Genomic DNA, 20,568 nt, shown 5'->3' on the forward strand with positions numbered 1-20,568 from the left:
TTTTAAAAACGCTTCTCCGTGAATGTTACACAACAGGCGGAGGATTTGGGGGAGCTTGAGCTTTAGGCCCATTTCTGCTACTAAGTAGCTGAGTGACCTTGGGCAACTCACCTCAGCCCTCTATGCCAGCTCTCGATTCTCCTTGTCTCTGGTAGAGACTGCCAGTGATCCAGAGGGTCACGCGAGGCAAGGGCCCTCCGGGCTTGGGCTCGCACAGAAAAGGTTTCCTCTGACACTTGGTTTTCTGCCGCCCCAGTTTGGGAAGCTCCCCGTTTCTCATGCTCTTTCAACCTCTTTTCTTACTAACTGCAGCCTCCCGGGGCCAAGCCGCCATTCACGACCCGGTGCCGGGGTCCCTCCCTTCCCCCTCTTTCCTCTCGGGCATCGCTCCACTTCGGAGGTGGGGGCGGAACCCTGGGCAGGAAGGAGGGGAAGCAGGCGCTGCCCGGTTCCCGAGGCTTCCCCGCGGTTTCCCGGCCCCCTCCCCCCACGGAAACTCAGCCTCACACTTTCTAGGGATGTTCCGGGGACAGCCTGAGTCAGAGATCGCAGTTTGTCAGCCTCGGGCGTCTGCGTTGGGCTCTCCGAAGGGGTCGTGGTCCTGAGCTAGGGTGGAAGCGGGGGTCTGGAGGGCGGGGGCGGGGGGCGGGGGGCAGCGCCTTGCTCCCTTCGAGCCTGGGCCCAGCCCGCCGCCCCGGAGTCCAGGACCCTTCCGTGCCTGCCTCCCGTCCCACCCTCTGTCCGACTTCCAGCTGGGACCCGCCATTGCGCGGCCAGGCCTCGGCCAACTGCAGACCCCAGCCACAGCTCCCTTCCGCAGCTCGCCGCGGGCGCTGCCCCGGGGGAGGCTGACGTGCCCGATCGGTGAAACCACCCACCGCCGAGGGGCGCGAGAGGCCCCGGCCCCGGCTTTGTTCGCGGCTCGCCGGGGCGCAGGCGGCCGGCAGGAGCTGCCGCCGCCGCGGTGCTGGGGGAGCGGAGTGCGCGGGGACGAGGGGCCGTCCTCGGAGGCCGTGGCGCTGAGCCCGGACCCAGGAGCGGGGCGCGGGGCGCGGGGAGCGGCGGGGCAGGGCCGACCCGGCCGGAGGGCGCCGCCGGGCGCGGGAGCTGTCCCCGAGGTGGTGCTGCAGCCAGGAGCCCGCGGCGCCCCCGCCTCTCCCCGCCTCTCCCCGCCTCTCCCCGCAGGAGCCGGTGGCGGCTGGGAGCTGCCGGAGAAGGGCGGAGGGCCGGGGGAGGCCACCCGGGGGGAGCTCGGCGCGCGGGCCTACGGCTGGGGTCTCCCCGCGACCTGCTCCAGCTCCGGCGGAGGGGGCGGCGGCTCGGCGACCGAGAGCCGCGCGCGGGCTACGAACCTGTTGGAGGCTGCAGCTCCTCCGCGGCCGACCCGGGCGCCCGGGACCGAGGTTCCGGCGCGCGTCTTCTTCCCCGTCTCCGCACTCCTCCGCCGAGGCGCTGCCGCCCGCCCGAGCTAGCACATGTGCTCGCGGGGGGCGCCCAGCCCCTCCTCGGTCCGCCCCGAGTGTCCGCCGAGCCGCAGGGCGCAAAGCCGAGAGGCCTCCCCCAAGGGCAGACCCGCTCCCAGGGAGACCCAAGCTTCCTGAGATAGGAGGCGGGGGCTAGCGACGGGGACGAGAGAGGGCGCCAGCAGTGAAACCTACAGGGAGACGGGGGGGGGGGGGGGGGGGGGGCTCCCCATAGACTCCGTTCTGCCCTGAAGTTTGGGAACGTAGGGTCCTGCTACTTAGAGGACAGAGGGCAGCCTGCCTTGGACGTCTCCCCGCCCCCCTCCCCCATTTCCGCGACCGAGAGGCAAATGCAGGTCGCGTACTTGCTCTGTTGCAGCACCTCTAGTGAGTGCCTCTAACACCTCATTCCAGGCAATCATCTACCACGTCCTAGAGAGAGCTTTCCAAAGCTTCAGCATATACAGTGCATCATAAATAAAATGCAAACTCTCTGGTGTGGCACTGAAGGTCCTTCTCCAGCAAGATCCAGGGCCTCCTTTCCAGGTGTGCTCCCACCGGAACAGATAACCACTCATTCTGAACAGGTTCACCCCAGTGCCTTAGCATCTGCTGCTCCCTTTGACTGGAACATTCTTTCCCCTTACTGCTTACACTTTATTTGCAAGTTAAAGTGTCCTCATTCTCAGTGAGAACTTCCTGATCCCTAAGGTACAATCACTCCCTCCTTAAGCTCCCTTAGCCTTTATATCCCTCTAGGAGACTTCTTATCATTTTGTATTAAAATTACTTATGCATCTATATTCTCAGTTACCAGGCTCATAAAAACTGGTTCCATATTTTATTTTTCCTTTGTACCTCCATCTCCTGACACAATGACTGACACACAAGAGATGTTGAATTGTGTCTGCTGAACGTATGCACATATGAGAAGCGGAGGTCGAAGTAACTTCCTTGCCCTTGATTGTTCATTTGATTTCTCTCAATTTCTCTCTCTCTCTCATTCTCTCTTTCTCTCCATCTCTCTTTTAATCACAGCCTGTAAAACCTCACATGGTACCATTCCTGTTTACCCCTCCTGCCTCATCACCACCAACTCTCTCCTGACCCAATAATTCCACCTATAGTAACCTCCATTTTGTACCACTTTACTTAAAAAAAATTTGTTGTTGTTTCTCTGCATGGAACTCTTTTAACCTTGATCTTCACATGGCTGAATCTTTCTTGTCTTTTGGATTTGGGCTCAACGGTCATCTACTCAAAAGACCTTTGGCCCCTCTAGATAATGTTCGCTCCCCCAATTATGCTATAACATTTTTGACTTCATTTTTCTTAGTAATTATTATTCTCTGAAATTTTATTTACAGATTTAGATTTGCTTATTTATCATTGGCTTTCCCTCAAGTGGAATTACAACTCTACTGGGACAAGGATCATGTCTATCTGGCTTGCTGCAGTTTTCTCAGTGGCTGAGAGGAACTTAGCTCACACCAGGGCATCCATAGCCCCTCTCTCCCTGGAAAGGCTGGAGCTACCGGGAAGGTCACGGTGGGATCTTCTATATGGTATAAATAGAATAAGCATGTTTGAGGAAAAAGGGTCATGCTGATATTCCATGGGACGAAAAAGAAGATGAATGGAGGGCCACAGATATGTGGCTCTGAAGTGACAGCCCCTTCTCACCCTGGATGGCATAACCATAATGACAACTCACCTCACAACACACAAAATACTTTCACAGCCATAATCTCATTTGGTATTCATAACAGCCTTGCTTGGTAAGCATCATTTGCCCCAACACTGAAAATCTCTGAGGCCCCAGGAGGCAGATGGACTTGACCAAGATCACTCAGCTTGCAAATGGTGATGCTATTCCCAGAACGGTGCTACATGCAGGGCATCTAGAACTAAGGTATACCTCCTGCCTTCCAGGGCTTCACATCAGTAAGAAACACAGGCACATAAACAATGGATCATAATACAGTTTAATTCTCAAATCTGGAGATGGGTGGAGTGGGGAAGAAATGAATAGGCTCCCTAGATCAGAATAAAGAAAAATTCTTTCAATAACCATTACAATTTGTTCAGTACTTCCTAGGTGTCATGTACCGTACTAAGTGTTTTACATACTTTGTCTCAACTGATCATTCCTGCTTCTTTCTTTTTTTTTTATTTATTTCTTTTTTATTTTTTTTTATTATTATTTTTTTCCTGCATAAGCAGGAATTCTCCAGCAAGCCCTGGATCTTGCTGGAGAATTCCCACATATGGAGTTAACAGAACCTTAAGGAGGCTAAGTAACCTGACCAAGGTCATGAGGCTGGTAAAGAGGTAAGCTTGGACTTAACCTGAGTTTGTTTGACTTGAGTCCTGAGTTCTTAGCCATTATGCACCCCCGATGAACTGAATCCCAATGACTGGTGAGCAGGGTTGGCTCAAGATTTGAAGATGATTCTTAAGTTATTCTGTTACATCTTAATCCCTACTGAGAAACACCCATATAGAGAGGATGCTTCAAAAGGAGAAGAGGGAGGGATGAACCTACCTGTGGGGAGGGTTTATGGGAGGTTGGGGTTACATCTTGAGGGAGTAGGTGGGAATTTCCAGGCAGACAGTAGGTGAAGAGTATTTCAGACAGAGGAATATTCAAGGGCCTTGGGGTGTGGAAATAAAGGGACTGTTCGTGTTTTGGTGTGGATGGAGTATAAGATTAATATAAGGGATAGGGACTGGGAAATGAGACTGGGATCCAGTTTGGAATTGGCTTATGCCTTTATCCTACAAGCAGCGGAGAGCCACGTGGGAAGGCAGGAACTCTGCTTTAACAACTGCCGTTATTACCTTGATCATCCTACAGTAACAACATTGGATCAGTCCTTTACAATCTGTAAAGTGCTTTCTTTCTAACAGAATTATCACTCTGGAGTGATGTGGATCTGAAGCTCCATGAAGGCATCATACCTGTGGGTTCATTGTTATTGTTCCCAGCACCTAGCAATGACCCTGGAACAATGTAAGTGCTCAGGAAGTATTCATTGACAAGGAAGAAATTGGAGGAGTCTAGTTTGGAGGCTACTACAATGATTCAAATAAGAGAGAAGTGATGAGAAGCACCAATTAAACCAAGAGTGCAGAATTCTTTGACTACTAACTCAAGAAAGTAAACACCTGTGGCCTTCTACCTCAGAGCACCTTGGGGAAGCTGGAATATAGCCCTCCAAAAAGGTTGCTGAAATAATCACAACAATTTTCCTCTCTAACATACAGAAAAGCATATTGGCACCCAGGTGGCCAATACCCAGTCAAGCCAGGATTTCCTCTGTTGTACACACTTGATGTCTTTTGGCTCTTGGATTTTTGTCCCGATGATCTCTATTATGTGACAATAACATTATATGCCATCATTTGTTTCAGTGTTTTTAGGGGCAATCACCATGCTGATGAAATTCAGTCTTGGCTCAAGAACTAAAAATCCACCTTCTGTTTCTCCACCCCTCTGGGAAGTCCACACAGACCCTGATGTGGCTAACTTACAGACCGCTGCCTTGCATCAGGCTCCTTAACATATATTAACCCTATGAAGAGGGTATGACTCTTATCTGTACTTTACAGGTAAAGAAAAAAGAAGAGCCTTGCCCAAGGTTGCATGCTGACAGAGGCAGATTTAAATCTTGGCTGTTTGACTTGAGCCTGCAGGCTCCAACGTGATACCTGATCACCTCCTGGATAAAATCTTCCCATTCTGTTTCCTTCCAGACCTGTGTAAGCCTGGAGAAATAATTTCATCTCATCTCTGACAGCCTCAGTTTCTTTTTCTATAAAATGAGGATTAAAAGTAACTACCAAGGAAAGTTGCTGGGGGAAGTAGATGAAGTCACAAATGAAGGCATCTAGTTGGTGCCGGTTCCTTTCCTGGTCTTCCTCACCTGGACCAGTGGTTCCACATCTGCCCAAACACTTGGACCACAAACCCAGAGGTCGCTGTAGAATTCTTCCTTTCTCTCAGCATCCAATCCGTTAGCAGATCATTTAAGCTCTTCCACCAACATGCATTCCAACTTAATTTGCTTGTCTCCTCCACCCAATCCCTCTCCTCCACAGCATCATAATCTCCTTCCTGGACTACTATAAGTTTCTTTTTTTTTAAATTTTTTTCTTTATTTATTTATGATAGAGAGAGAGAGAGAGAGAGAGAGAGAGAGAGGCAGAGACACAGGCAGAGGGAGAAGCAGACTCCCTGCACCGGGATCCCAATGTGGGATTCCATCCCGGGTCTCCAGGATCGCGCCCTGGGCCAAAGGCAGGCGCCAAACCACTGCTCCACTCAGGGATCCTACTATAAGTTTCTTAGAAGGTCTCTCTAGTTCCATTCTTGTTCCCCAAAGTGATTTTTAAAATAAGTATCTTATACGGAAAAGAACGCAAATCATGTAGACAGTTTAATTAATTATCACACCATGAGCACAACTGTGCAATCAGCACCCAGATAGTGAAATGGAACATTATAAGTCCCCATCATGGCACCCCGGTTGTTGGCCCCTTACTCCTCCTCAAAGGTAACTGCAGTTCTGACTTCTGACTCTACAGATGAATGCTATAGGCTTATGAAATCATACAGTGTGTATTCTTTTGTGTTTGGCTTCTTTTGCTTGATATCATGTTTATGAGATTCATTCATGTTTCCTGTGTCAGTGTCTTACTCCTCATTACCATGTAGTATTCCCCCATATGACTATATCTCAATTTATTGATGGATTTTTGGGTTGTTTCCAAATTTTATATAGCTCTTTTGATATATACATATATATATATAGTTTTTTTATTGGATGTATTCCTGGGAGTGGAATAAACGGGTAAAATGTGCATATATTCAGCTTTATTAGACACTTTCAAACAGTTCTCCAAAGTGGGGAATACCAAGTTACACTCCCATAAACTGGATATGAGAGTTCTCCTTGCTCTCTTGCTCTACATCCTCACCAACACTTGGTATTGTCAATCTATTTTTACTTTTAGCCATTCTATGTATGGAGTGAGTATGTAATGATTTTAAATTTTTTTTTTAAATTTATTTATGATAGTCACAGAGAGAGAGAGAGAGGCAGAGACACAGGCAGAGGGAGAAGCAGGCTCCATGCACCGGGAGCCCGACGTGGGATTCGATCCCGGGTCTCCAGGATCGCGCCCTGGGCCAAAGGCAGGCGCCAAACCGCTGCGCCACCCAGGGATCCCGTATGTAATGATTTTAATTTGAATTTACTTGATGGCCAATGAAGTACTTCTCAGCAGGTTTAATGACAATTTGGAGAACTTCTTTTTGAAGTGCCTGTTTATGTTTATTTTTTTATTTTTTAAATTTTTTTAATTTTTAATTTGTATTTTTTAAAAGATTTTATTTATTTATTCAGAGAGAGAGAGAGAGAGAGAGAGAGGCAGAGACACAGGCAGAGAGAGAAGCAGGCTCCATGCAGGGAGCCTGACGTGGGATTCTGGGACTCGATTCCAGGTCTCCAGGATTACACCCCAGGCTATAGGTGGCACTAAACTGCTGCACCACCCAGGCTGCCCCCTGTTTATGTTTTTTTAATCAATTCTTTTATTGTGATATCTGTTACTTTCTTATTGAGTTGTAAGAGTTCTTTGTATCCCCTGGGTAGGAATCCCTTGAAACTATATATATATCCTGGGACTCTGGGATCATGCCCTGGGCTGAAGACAGGCGCTAAACCGCTGAGCCACCCAGGTGTCCCAAGATTAAATATTTTTTGATCATATGGCTACTCTATTGACACAGCACCATTTATTGAAAGAAAAACCATCCCCCCTGCACTGTTCTGCATGCTGTCTTTGTTATAAACCCTTTGTCCTTATTTGTTTGGGTCCAATGTGACTTTTAAAAGTATAAAACAGGGCAGCCCCAATGGCTCAGTGGTTTAGTGCCACCTTCAGTCCAGAGTGTGATCCTGGAGACCCGGGATCGAGTCCCACATCGGGCTCCCTGCATGGAGCCTGCTTCTCCCTCTGCCTGTGTCTCTGCCTCTCTCTCTCTCTGTCTCTCTCTCTCTCTGTGTCTCTCATGAATAAATAAAATCTTTAAAAAAAAGTATAAAACAGCTCAAGTTATTAATCTGCCAGACTTCTAATGGCATCTTTCCTGTTGAACTCAAAGTAGAACTCAAACTTCCTTAAAGGTTTTGCCTTTAGGAAAAGGTCCCCACCTATCTATATGATGGTATTATTCCACCACTTAACCTGTTGCTTACTCCACACCAGTCATAGCATTTTTTTTCATTCCTTAAATATGTACCTCTCATTCTTAGCCAGAGGCCTCAGCTCTGTGCTTTCAGGCTTTCACACAAATTTGTTCTCACAGAAGGCTGGTCTGCCCACATTCCCTAAAATAGCCCCTTCTCTTCCGAAGTTACACTCTAGATGATTACCTTGCTTTATTTTTGATAAGACTTGCTCGTATTCAAAACATCTTATTTAATTTGTCATTCTCTGTTTCTCTCACAAGAATATAATCTCCATGAAAGCAAGTGCTATGTCGATTGTGTTTTTCTCTGAAACTGCGGGGCTGAGAAAAGAAAGCGAGTCAGGGAGAATGACACCTTCTCCACTCTGTTTTCTGTGTCATCTAGCTCTCGTGTCAGTGCCATGCACAGCATCTTAAAAGTCGTGGCATTCTGTGATGTGCTGAATGGGTAGGTAGACAATTCCAACATTACCAATTTCATGCCTGGCTTATTTTCCTGTTTTTATTGATATTCTTAACATCCCAGCTGTCATTATTTCAGCAAATCAACTCATATTAATTTTTTGAGGGGCAAAAGAAGGAAAGCTGGTATTTCTTGAACCTTTATGATAATCTCATTACATCCTTAGAACAGCCATTTGAAGGGAAATGTGATCACCCCCAGATTACAGATGAAGAAACAGGGACACGGAGAGGCAAGTATGGTATGTGCTCATCAAAAGAGTTCAGATTGCATAAAGATTATTCTAATGAAGCCAGTTCAAGCCTCAGTCAGAATAGTCTACAGAAATCATGGCATATGCAATTGAGGCATTTAGCAGAGGGTGGCTTTGAGGAAGAGAACTTGGGTTCTAGGCTTGATCTTACCTGTCACTAACTTTGTGACGTGGGACAAGCCGCGTGAGGCCAAATTTACTCGTCTGTAAAGTGAGAACAAAGTAGAATCTATATTTTAGGATTATTGACAGGATTAAATGGTCACATGCCAGTGAAGTGCTTGCACATTGCACATAAGAAGCTCGGCGAGGGATCCCTGGGTGGCGCAGCGGTTTGGCGCCTGCCTTTGGCCCAGGGCGCGATCCTGGAGACCCAGGATCGAATCCCACATCGGGCTCCCGGTGCATGGAGCCTGCTTCTCCCTCTGCCTGTGTCTCTGCCTCTCTCTCTCTCTCTGTGACTATCATAAATAAATAAAAGTTAAAAAAAAAAAAATAAAAAAAAAAAAAATAAAAAGAAGCTCGGCGAATGTTGGCTGCTAGTATCAGTGTTGTTGTTTTATATAGTAATTCAGTTTGCTCCTTCAAGATGTTGCTGAGGAGATGCACTAGGAGATAAGGTGCTTAGAGGGAACTAATGGAGAGCTTGCAGTTGCACGTAGAATCCTTCAAACCAGAGCTTTGGAGAGTGATCCTCTTCTGATGTGGAAGAACATTGTCAGCATGTCTCCAACCCTCGTAAAGAGAAGTCCAGAGAAGTGAGGCAACTGTCTAAGGTCTCAGAATGTAGATTCAAACCAAAACCCCCTTGACTCTTAAGATTTGGCACAATGCAAGTCATGAATGTGCTTGGTCGCTTTCCCTGGGTTCAGAAATCATACCTCCTCCCCTCTCCATTGTGTGGGCCCGCAAGGATAGAGAAAATCCACAGATAATCCCTAAACCTCATTTGAGGCTAATCATCACATCCATTTATCTCCCTACCAAGCTGCTTATCGCAGCGGTGGACAAGAGGTCCAGCTGATCAGGGTCAGTAGCTTCTCTGGGTGCTGCCTGATTGGGGGTAGAAAATGTTCTAACGATTGGGTGGGAAGCAGGGTCCTACAGAGCAAACAGCAGATGACCAGACACTGACTCTCTATCTAGAGGTGATATCCAGGGGCGGAGGACAATACCCATAGCTCTCTGGGGTACTGAGAAACAAGTACTTGGTGAGCATTTCTACAGTCTCAGAGGCCAGACAGGAAGGGCTCTCTGGGACTCAGTTTCCCTATCTGCAACAATGGAGATAAAGACATCTGTGTTGCAGTGGTACCGTGAACACTCAGGCAGCAGGGTGTTCAAACGGGTTATTTGTCAATGTCAATCTCAATGTCAGCTAAGGCCACAGAAGCCAGAAACAAAATATAGGTGCCAGGTACCCTTAGGTAAAGTGAGGCTGTTTTCTGAAACCCGTGAAGGACATACTTATCAATTTTGAAGTAAGCTTGACCAGCCCTGAGAGCATAAAAAGTTGACATTAAGGAGAGAGGGTTTCTTTGAAGTTACTGGTGTTCTGGATATCAACCCCAGCCTCCCACTGTCGTGGAGGAGGAGGAGGAACACCTTAAGAATGAGAAGGGCTCTGAGGACATTCCCCTGGAAAACCTCATCTGAGTCTTCTGACATTGGGAGGCACCTAGGCTGATGTCACCCATGCCTGGAAAACTCTAAAGGCAAAAGAATATGGCTGGTTGGTTGTGTTGATAGCATTCATTATTTCACAAATATTGATTGAACGAACACCTGCTACATGCCAAGAACAGTTCCAGATACTTAGAATTCATCAATGAACAAAACCAGATAAGATCCCTGAATTTGAGGTGCTTACCCCCTTTTGGAAAGGGAAACACACAATACAATATAAATGTGTAAGACATTTGTTGTGATAATTATTATGGAAACAGTTGAAACAGAGACGGGACTGGTAAGTGCTGGGGATGTTAATACTGTTTCTGAAGGGTCAGAGATAGACCTCACGATAAGGGGATGTTTAAGAGAAAGTTGAAGGAAGCTGAGTGAATGAGGGGAAAGTGGTGGTAGGGGAGGCCAGAGAAACAGGTAGGGGAGCTTGACTGCTATGGTGAGGACTTTGGGCTTTAGTAGATATCTAATAAACATTGGTTGAAGAGAGTCCAAGAGGAAAGGACTTGGAATCCAATGGAGCTGGCTTGGATACAACTGGGGAATCTGCCCAATGGGAAACAATAGTGCTGTCACAGAGCCTTAGATCAGGCTGTGTCATCCCCTGGTCTCAAAGATGGTAGAATTCAGGATTTCCAGAACTATGAACATCATAAAATAGGCTGTCCTGGTGGGCCAATTTGTGTACGGAGTCAGGGATCAAGAACTGGGGCTCAGACCATGTTTTACCGTTTGGGGGCAGCTTTGAATGTGTTTTTCTAGAAGTCAGTGGCATTGTCATGAAGAAATATAGGATTTAGGAGTTTGAGTCATATCTCTGCTACTGACCAGTTAGTTATGTGTTCTTGGCCTGAATCTCAGTTTGCTTATCTGGACATCAGGGTTACTAGTATTTAGCTTTCAGAGAAAATGTGAGGCTCCAAGGAGGTAATGGATGGAAAGGAACTTGGCAAATTGTGAAAAGGTGTGCAGACACATATATTTTTTTAAAGATTTTCTTTATTTATTCATGAGACACAGAGAGACAGAGACACAGGCAGAGGGAGAAGCAGGCCCCATGCAAGGAGCCTGACATGGGACTCGATCCCGAGTCCCCAGGATCATGCCCTGGACTGAAGACTGCGCTAAACTGCTGAGCCACGCGGGCTGCCCCAGACACATATTGTTATTGCCATCTTGGGGGCAGTTAAGTACCTTAACATGCCTGCCATCATGGAAGGATGTGGGACTTGTGGTCTGGAGTTAATTTTCAGCCTTCCAACATCCATGTCTGCCTTCCTAAGAGTCGCTTGCATTTCTTATCCATGTGGCTTAGTTGGCATTAACTCCAACCCAACTATCTTAAACCAGACAGTGTCTCTCACCAGTCTGCCCACAGAGATTACATGAGGATCAGCCAATGACATAATCCAAGTCAACAAATTATTAGGGCCAATTAGACTCAATTATTTTATTTTTTTAAAGATTTTATTTATTTATTTGAGAGAGAGTGAGAGGGAGCATAAGCAGGGGGAGTGGCAGGCAGGAGAGAAGAAGCAGTCTCCCCGCAGAGCAGTGACCCCACTCAGGACTCGATCACAGGACCCTGGGATCATGACCTGAGCTGAAAGCAGACACCCAACTGACTAAGCCACCCAGGCGCCCCAATTCCTGGAATATTTTAAAGCAAGTCCCAAATATCTTCACATTTGACTTATTAATATGTCTTGACCAATAAAGACTTTTTCTTCCTTTTATTTTTTTTAAAGATTTTATTTATTCATGAGAGAGAGAGAGAGAGAGAGAGAAACAGAAAGAGAGAGGCAGAGACACAGGCAGAGGAAGAAGCAGGTTCCATGCAAGGAGTCCAACGTGGGACTCGATCCCGGGACTCCAGGATCATACCCTGGGCCAAAGGCAGGCACTAAACCACTGAACCACCCAGGGATCCCTTTTTCTTCCTTTTAAATATAACCATAATGCCATTATCACAACTGATTGAATAATAATAATTTTATAAAGTTTCTTTTTTTGACAATAGCAGACTGAAACATTGGCTAGGGATTCCAAATAAAACAGTGGTAGTTAGGAAGCCCACAAAGAAATGCTAATGTAGTGTTGGTTGTTCTTAGATGCTACCATTACAAATTATATTGTAAGAGTATTAATTCACATGAGGAAAAGTTCAAAGTGAGTGTGTATAGTCAACATTTTGTTAAGTATAAGCTATGTGTATATCTAAGACAAATGTCACATTGTATGTCAACTATACTTAAATTTAAAAAGCATAAATTATATATGACATTTTTTATGTATAAACATACATACATATAACCAATCTTTCTTTCTTTTTATTTTATTTATTATTTTTTAAAAGATCTATTTATTTATTCATGAGAGACACAGACTGAGAAAGAGAGAAGCAGAGACATAGGCAGAGGGAGAAGCAGGCTCCTTGCAGGGAGCCGGATGTGGGACTTGATTCCGGATCACGGGATCATGACCTGAGCCTAAGGCAAGCACCCAACCACTGAGCCACCCAGGCGTCCCAACCAATCTTTCTCTATATCTAGCGCATATAGGTATAAACATATAGATTCTTTTTAAAAGGTTTAAAAAACAGGGATCCCTGGTGGCTCAGTGGTTTAGTGCCTGCCTTTGGCTCAGGGTGTGATCCTGGAGTCCTGGGATTGAGTCCTACATCAGGCTTCCTGCGAGGATCCTGCTTCTCCCTCTGTCTGTGTCTCTGCCTCTCTCTCTCTCTCTCTGTCTCTCATGAATAAATAAATAAAATCTTTAAAAAAAAGGTTGAAAAAACATACTAATATACCAGGATTGTCTGAAATGTGGGACAAAGTTTATATTTTGCTTTTTATCCCTTTATGCTTTTCAGGGTATGTGTGCGTGTATGCTGGAGGCTGGGGTTGAGGGGCAGAGAGTGCTGGGGGAAGGATCATGGCCTCTCTGATAAGACTGAATTAAGATAATGACAGCAACTCATTTCTGAGACTTGTAATGAGCTGTTGGCGAGTGGCTTTCTGTAAGCTTTGGAGAAACTGACAATGTCCTGAGACCAAGAGAGGGGCCAGATTTAGAATGAGGAGAGGTAGGCAGAAAGGAGAGATGGAATGGAATTGAATTCTTGCTGGCATCAGTTGAGTGTCTGGGCCAAACCTTACCTGAAGTGAGGCCTGCCTCTGCCCTTTTCAGTTATGTGAGGTATCATATTCCTTTTATTGCTTAAACTGATTTGAGTTGGCTGTTCTGATACTTTCAACATAAGGAATTCTAACTGTCATATAGTGGCTTCTGAGCCCCAAAGTTTGGATGAAAAAAAGGTTGGATTTGAAATTTCCTGATGTGAAGTCCCCTCTACAAGCTTCCTGCCCCAAGACGCAGCCCCAAAGCAGTGTGAGGCTTGTCAATCTCAGTTTTCTCTGAGAATGGATGGTTAACTGCTGCTTCTTTCTCTTGGTGATAAATGAGGCCAGTCTGGCAGAAATGTCAGCATTATGAGCTGGTGTCAATGACTGAATAGAATCGGTCTGGGTTATTTCCTGGAAGAGGCTGATATAATCCAAGTATACATCTGGAATGAAGAGGAGAGCCGAGAACAGCAAAGAGAAGAGGCTGAAGATGAAAAGCAAGGAGATGGAGATGCTGGAAAGGCACAGTGGGAGGTAGGATGAGGTAGTTCAGGTGTGGTGGGGCTATGGAAAGAGGGAGTAGCCCTTGAGACCCTTTCTCAGTGGGTGCAAGTAGAGGCTTGGAATTTACTGTAGGAGGGGCAGGAAGGTTGGGGAACATTTCTTTCTTCTGGTGCTAAGGAAAAAGCAAAAGGATACCACATGGACATGTGATGGTCCAGATATACAGAAGAAAATCTTAGATTCCTAAGAATAATTGGGGATCAGAAAAAAAATCCCACTCAATATGAATCACTTCAAGGAGGGACTATGATTCTGTCATAAATGCAAGTTTATAGCTTTGATTTGGACTTTGTCAAGAATTTTGAAATAAAATTGATGATAACCTATATTTAACAAAACATAGATCATAATTGAAACTATGTACTGATTTTAAGGACAAACAGGACTTGAATGAAGTATTTAATTTTTTTAGGGTATATTTTTTTCCAGTAAATTTGGACAGCTCATTACAACATTTGTTATTTTTCATTTGACTTTTGCAGCACATTTATCAAGAGGCTTCTTTTGAACAAATTTTCATGGATTAAAAAATTTTCCCCAAGGGTGTCTCTTAATACTTTGATATCAAAACTATTCTCTCTTGAAGTGCCTTTGCATCCATTTACATGGTGTTCTAGTTACTTTTGCTACATAATAAGCCACTCCAAAACTTAAGCTGGTTCAATCAGAATTAATCTGTTAGAATTACACTAGGAATTCTGGAGACAAAGAGCTATTCTCCCCTGCTGGCTATGAAGGTGGAAACATATAGCCAGGGAGCTACTTGAATCTATCTTGGGAACACTAGGGAAACAGCCTTGGGATGAGATCAACATTGAGAAGACAAAGTTAACAGGGGGAAGAAACCAGATCCTTGGAGATGTTACTGAGCTGCTAGATCTAGCTTTGTCTGAAGCCTGAACTATTTCTGGATTTTTTTTTTTCTGTTCCCATCAGCCAATACATTTCTTTTGTTCTGAAAAGTCAATTTGAGTGAGGTTCTCTGTTATTTGCAACCAAAAGTTTGCTGATAATACTCATCCAATACAGATAGGAACTTAGGATATAGGGCCAAGGATAAATTCCAGACATGAAAACAGGTCCTAATGTCAGGGGCAGAAGTGTGGTACTCTGTGTGATGGGCTTTATAGAATGGATCTGGAGTTCTTTCAGACTTCCTGATTTTGTCCAGAATCAGAGAAGAACTGGGTTCAAAGAGTAATGGTCAGGGGCCTTGGCTATAAAGGATGAGGAGTGTAAAGGCTGGGGTCTGATGCTGGGTGACAGCAGAGACAATGCCTGAGGCAGGTCGATCTCAGGATGCAGAGAAAGGATGAGGTCAGGGGCTGGGCTGGACAATTTCCAGTGGGCAGGCAAAACAGTGGAGCCTCAGGCCCTCAGAGACCCCACCTGAGTGCCAAGAGTCCTCTTCTAGGCACAGAATGGTTATGGAAGACGGCACATGGGAGCAGTGACTCACAGGAACACAGAGGTGAGATTTATTCCTCACCTGTGAGGATGATGATGATGATGATGACAGTGGTGTTGATAATGCTTAGGATGTTGTTCTCACATGCCCCGTATCCATTCCCCTTTTTATCTGTAACAGCATCTGGATTTTCCTTTAGCTAATTCTTTCTTCACACTCAGTCCTTGTTATCTGGGTGGGGGTGAGCCAAACTGGAATCCAGGATTCTAAACACAGACACGTGGTCCAGCTTGGCCAGCAGAATAGGGTATCTCCCTGACCACAGTGAATGGTTGTGGGGTGGACATTTAACCTAAAAGGTGCCCAGGAGAGCCCACTTAGAGGCAGTCTTAGAGGTAGACCATTGGTAAAGAAGCACTCTCTTCTTGCTGAGGTAGAATGTAAGCCTAAGGCTGCTTCAAAGGAAGATTCACCTGAAAAGAAAGCAATTCTGGGGGACAGGAGAAGAGAGTGGGAGGGGGGCAGATTTCTTTCTTTCTTTCTTTCTTTTTAAATTTTTTATTTATTTATGATAGTCACAGAGAGAGAGAGAGAGGCAGAGACACAGGCAGAGGGAGAAGCAGGCTCCATGCACCGGGAGCCCGACGTGGGATTCGATCCCGGGTCTCCAGGATCACGCCCTGGGCCAAAGGCAGGCGCCAAACCACTGCGCCACCCAGGGATCCCTCTTTTTTTCTTTCTTTCTTTCAATTCTATTTATTCATGAGAGACACAGAGAGAGAGAGTCAGAGACACAGGCAGAGGGAGAAGCAGGCTCCATGCAGGGAGCCCGATGTGGGACTTGAACCCACGACCGTGGGTTCACGACCCGAGCTGAAGGCAGATACTCAACCACTGAGCCACCCAGGCGTCCCAGAGGGGTATATTTCTGATGATGTTTGAACACCTGGTTTCTGAAGTTAGATTCACTTGTAGCTTTTTCAGCCACACTTCGAACCAATAAACACCCTCTTATTTTTCCCCTTAAGCTGGGGTTCAATGAATGTCGTTTTCAATCAAAAAGGTCCTGATCATCTATCTCCTACACAGTTCTTACAATAAACCCTTGAGGTAGGCCAATTCATGATTGCCCTTGTACAGATAAGTAAACTGAGGTTCAGAGTGAAAGTGGCTGCTGCAACCCACACAGCTGGCAGAGGGCCAACCTCGCTGGAAATCAAGCCTTTCTCTGGTTCCGGGTTCAGTGAGTTGCACATTCTATGCCCTGGATGAATTCCACATTTCTTGCCAGCTCTCAGATTCTCTCTGTCCTCCTTGCCCTGGAGTTGGACAGGTGCCGGGTCGGGGGGCAGCAGGTAGAGGACCAGCTGCTGCCTGGGTCAGGAGCCCAGCATGTTCTCAAGGACACAGATGGGCTGGCAGCCTTGTGCCTGGGCAGGGAGCCTGAGGCGGGGGTGGACACTGGTTCCTGGAGAAAAGCTCATTCAAGACTCACTGATGCCCGGTACTGGGCTCTAAGCCCCCAGGGCGCAGGTTTGGCGCGACTTTTCTCTCTGTGCCCAGTGCCCAGCGTGGAATGTCTGTTTAACTCAGCTCTTCAGAGCGTTCCTACGCAACTGGGGGGAATCCCCCCTTTGGTGATCATGACCAGCTGCTTGGGGATGGTGGGGGAGAGGCATGGCAAACTCTGGAAGCTCCTAAATGCCCAGCACTTATCACAGGCCTGTGCACCCAGGAGAGCCCGGGAAAAGTCTTGTCGAAGGAAGATCAAGAAATATCTGTCTCTCAAATCCCTTGGAGTCATCAGACCTTCTGCTCTAGAATTGTAATTCTTTGATTTCTGTAGGACTAATAAAATAATATGTGGTATTGTGTAAATTACACATAAGATACCATGGCTAGGTCTGGCTAGCAGCATTTACTGAACACCTGCTATGTGTCAGGCACTAGCCTGCTGCTTCCCTGCACTGTCTGGTTGGATTCCCAGCAGTATGAAGAACGTGTTTTTATTTATTTCCACTTCACAGATAAAGAAACAGAGGCTCGTAGATGTTAAATCTCACATCCAAAGCCACCCAGAACTCATACCAGCAGAGTTAGGAATTTCTGCCCAGATCGGGGTGATCTCAAAGCCGTGGTTTTTTTCCACTCCACCTGTGGTGCTGCCAGTTATTGACCTGAGTAAGAGCAATCAGACATCCTCGAGGCAGGAGATGCTTTTCACCTGATTCCAGCAGCTAGAACAGCCCCATTTCCAAGATGCCATCCCCTCCATAAGTCTGAATGTCTCTGGTCTCCTGGAATCCTCCTTCTGGCTGCCTCTCAAACAACGTAAACTCAAATGGCCCACACTGAGGACTTCACCTGCCTGGCCCCACGCCTGCTCGCATGCCTGTCTTTCCTGGCTCACTGCGTGGGGCCAAGACACAAACCTAAGCATATCAGGGACCTCCTCTTCCTTGCTCCTCGTGTCCAACTCCACTGTGAGGTCTAGTTACCCATCCCATTCCCGCCGTGGCTCTCCATAATAGTGTAGGGCACATGATGTCTGGCCCAGGTACCTGACTGCAGCAGTCTCCTCCGTGTCTCCCTGCACCCGTTCTCGATGTCATAGACTGTCCGAGTGACCTTTCCATTCAACCTCAACCACTCCTCCTTGCCTGTAGGATAAAGTCAGAATGCCTTTGCCCCATGTCCAAGATCTTCACAGATCTGGGCCCTCCTCTCTTGCTGTCCCTTCATGGTGTATGTTCTTACAACTTCCTGCCACCAGTACAAGATACAAAACTAGAGCTGAGAGTCCTGGAATCGAGAGAAGAGAGAGACAGGGCTGTGACAACGAGCTATCCCTTTCTGGCATGGCAACCCTGCCCACTAGTAAAAATAGTCTGTTCAGTGTCCTAGGGTCTTGTTAGCTGGTGCCTGCCTTCCTTCTGGGAGAACAAGAAGGGGGATGAGGAGCAGGCTAGAGTATGGACACCGTGGGAGGGGGCTCAGAAATAGAAAATTGTCTCTATGTGGACTCCACTTACCTGCCTGTCCCGATACATGACTCTTTTCCTTACTCCCTGATGCGGATAGCAGGCGGAAGACAAAGGCTGACAGGTTACTCTCCAGTCAAGGTGACACAAGTCTTTATGCCCTGCCACCTCTGTCGCAGTGTACAGCCATCAGTTATATTTGTTACCTTGCAAGAACTCATTTTTATGGAGGATTTCCAAAGCATTCAACTGAGCTTCCATCAGAACAACCTTCTCTTTTTCATGCTCATGTTTCATCAGTTCTCATTGTATTTAACTAAATAACGTGATTACAATAATGAGTTCAAGACACGTGACATATGAGAGAAGAAAGTTCTATTTCTCTGAGAACTGAGTCGAATGCTTTGAAGACACTCCATAAAGGTCAGTGGTAAAAAAAAATTCTGTCCAATTATGTGTGGATGAAAGATTTGTAAAGTATTAAGAAAATAAGCATAAAAATCCAGAAGGATTCTGCACTGAGGCTGCTTTTTCTTGTTCTGCTTTGAGGATGCCTGAAGTGTCAAGGTTAGATGTCTTATGGCTATGGTTTATGGAAAAAAAGAGAAAGCAGAATTCCATCCACAGATCCATTCTTAAAGCCCGTGGAGTCTTCACCTAAATAGTGTTCAGATACACGCACACTTATATGCTCTATGTTAGAATGTGATGTTTAGGCAGTGCTATGTTCTGATTATCTGTGTCCCCACCAAATTCGTATGTTGACATCCTAAAAGCCAATGTGCTGGTATTAGAAGATGCTGCCTTTGGGGGGAAGTTAAATCATGAGGGGTGCCCTCATGAAGGGGATTTATATTCTTAACAAGGGGACCCCAGAGAGCTCCTTTGCCCCTTCCACCACAGGAGGACACAGCAAGAAGGTGCTGGCTATGAATCAGGAAGTAGGCCCTCACCAGGACGTGACATTGCTGCCACCCTGATCTTGGACTTTCCAGCTTCCAGAACTGGAAGAAATAAACTTTTGTTCTTTGTAAGCTACCCAGTCTGTGGTATTTTGTTATAGCAGCCTGGATGGGCCAAGACAGGCCGTATATATTTTATTACTGAAATAACTTCTTACTTTAACTGACTTTTTTAAAAAAAAGATTTTATTTATTTATTTGAGAGAGAGCATGAGCACAAGTTGGGGAAGAGGGTGAAGGGCAGAGGGAGAAGGAGAAGCAGACGTCCCACTGAGCTGGGAACTTGAAGTGGAACTTGATCCCAGGACCCTGGATCATGACCTGAGCTGAAGGCAGATGCTTAACCAACTGAGCTACTCACTTGTTCCCTTTTAAAATTAACCAGTCAGCCCCAACAGTATGTACTTTATTCAATAATAATCACCATACAAGGTGCAGAGTAGGGCAACAGTTTTGTTCAGGGAGCCTGGGAGTGGGGAGACCAGGTTATGCCTACAGACACAGATCAGATATGCAGAGACAGAGAGGGAAACAGAAGCATATATACATAATCACCATCCTTCCATATTTAGCTCAGGAGGATTCTCTCTGCAATTTTTCCTGGCCCTCCCCCAGGCGAAGTCATTCACTCTGGCATTTGTGTGTGTTCTTTTATTTCACTTTTCACATTGCGTGGTTCCTCCTCCTCCTCCTCCTCCTTCTTTTTCTTCAAGTTTTGGACTCTCCCAACAGAGGTAAACTTGATGAAGTGGAAGGAGCCCAAGTTTTGAGACCAGACAGCCTTGGGTTTGACTATCCTATTTTGACTGTGTGGCCTTGGACAATACTCAGGACCTCTCTGAATCTGAGCTAAGACCTTCCACAGGAGCACATATAAAATGCCTAACCAATAAGTCGCAGCTGTTGTAATTCTTATTTATTATGAGACATCCTATTATTTTGTACATTTGTGTTGTTGCCTCATTTTCCTCTGGAGATCCCCCAGGGCAGGACCTCATCTTATTCAACTTTGTATCCTCCGTGCCCCTGGATCAGAGTAAGAATACATTAAGAGTCTGTAGAATTAAATCATCTTGTACTTCTTTGATGTTAGTACTTTTTGGATCAGGGTCAGAGGCCTTGAGGCTGCTTCCTTGAAAGTGTCAGGAGTGATGAGGGGAAGGAGAGAGCAAGAGTCAGAGCTGGAAGAAGGATGGGGGTGAGCAAGAGACAAAGGCAGGAGCTGGTGCCAGTGGGCTGGGCCTGTCTCACCCCCTTGTGGCATTATTAGCTCTGGTGTCAGGTGCCTGGGAGGCTGGGGCAGGCTGATGGAGACGAAGCTGCTCCGTCAGCCAGAATGTCAGGGGCCGTCAGTCACTGAGGTCTCTCTGGCTGGGAGCGGAGCCGGTGCCAGGATCCCCACAGGAGGCA

The 20,568-nt window shown here is 46.4% G+C and overlaps 1 protein-coding gene and 1 long non-coding RNA gene across 7 annotated transcripts in view; one reads left to right on the top strand and one right to left on the bottom strand.

Annotated features, from left to right (window-relative positions):
• CPLX2 (complexin 2) overlaps window positions 1–1,609 on the bottom strand; it is an 84,347-nt gene extending 82,738 nt beyond the window's left edge. For all 3 annotated transcript variants that reach the window (XM_025434355.3, XM_025434351.3, XM_025434354.3), the window contains exon 1: window positions 1,353–1,609. The gene's annotated coding sequence lies outside the window, so the exon portion shown is untranslated. The remainder of the gene's footprint in view (window positions 1–1,352) is intronic.
• Window positions 1–19,176, top strand: part of LOC118349984 (uncharacterized) — a 68,096-nt gene extending 48,920 nt beyond the window's left edge. Inside the window, exon 4 of one of the 4 annotated variants that reach the window (XR_007410205.1) lies at window positions 15,791–19,176. This is a non-coding gene — a long non-coding RNA (uncharacterized LOC118349984). The other 3 variants (XR_004814976.2, XR_004814974.2, XR_004814975.2) reach the window with 3 other exon arrangements.
• The last annotated feature ends 1,392 nt before the right edge of the window (window positions 19,177–20,568 follow it).

This window comes from Canis lupus, chromosome 4, assembly GCF_003254725.2.
Source record: "Canis lupus dingo isolate Sandy chromosome 4, ASM325472v2, whole genome shotgun sequence".
NCBI classification, from domain to species: domain Eukaryota; kingdom Metazoa; phylum Chordata; class Mammalia; order Carnivora; family Canidae; genus Canis; species Canis lupus.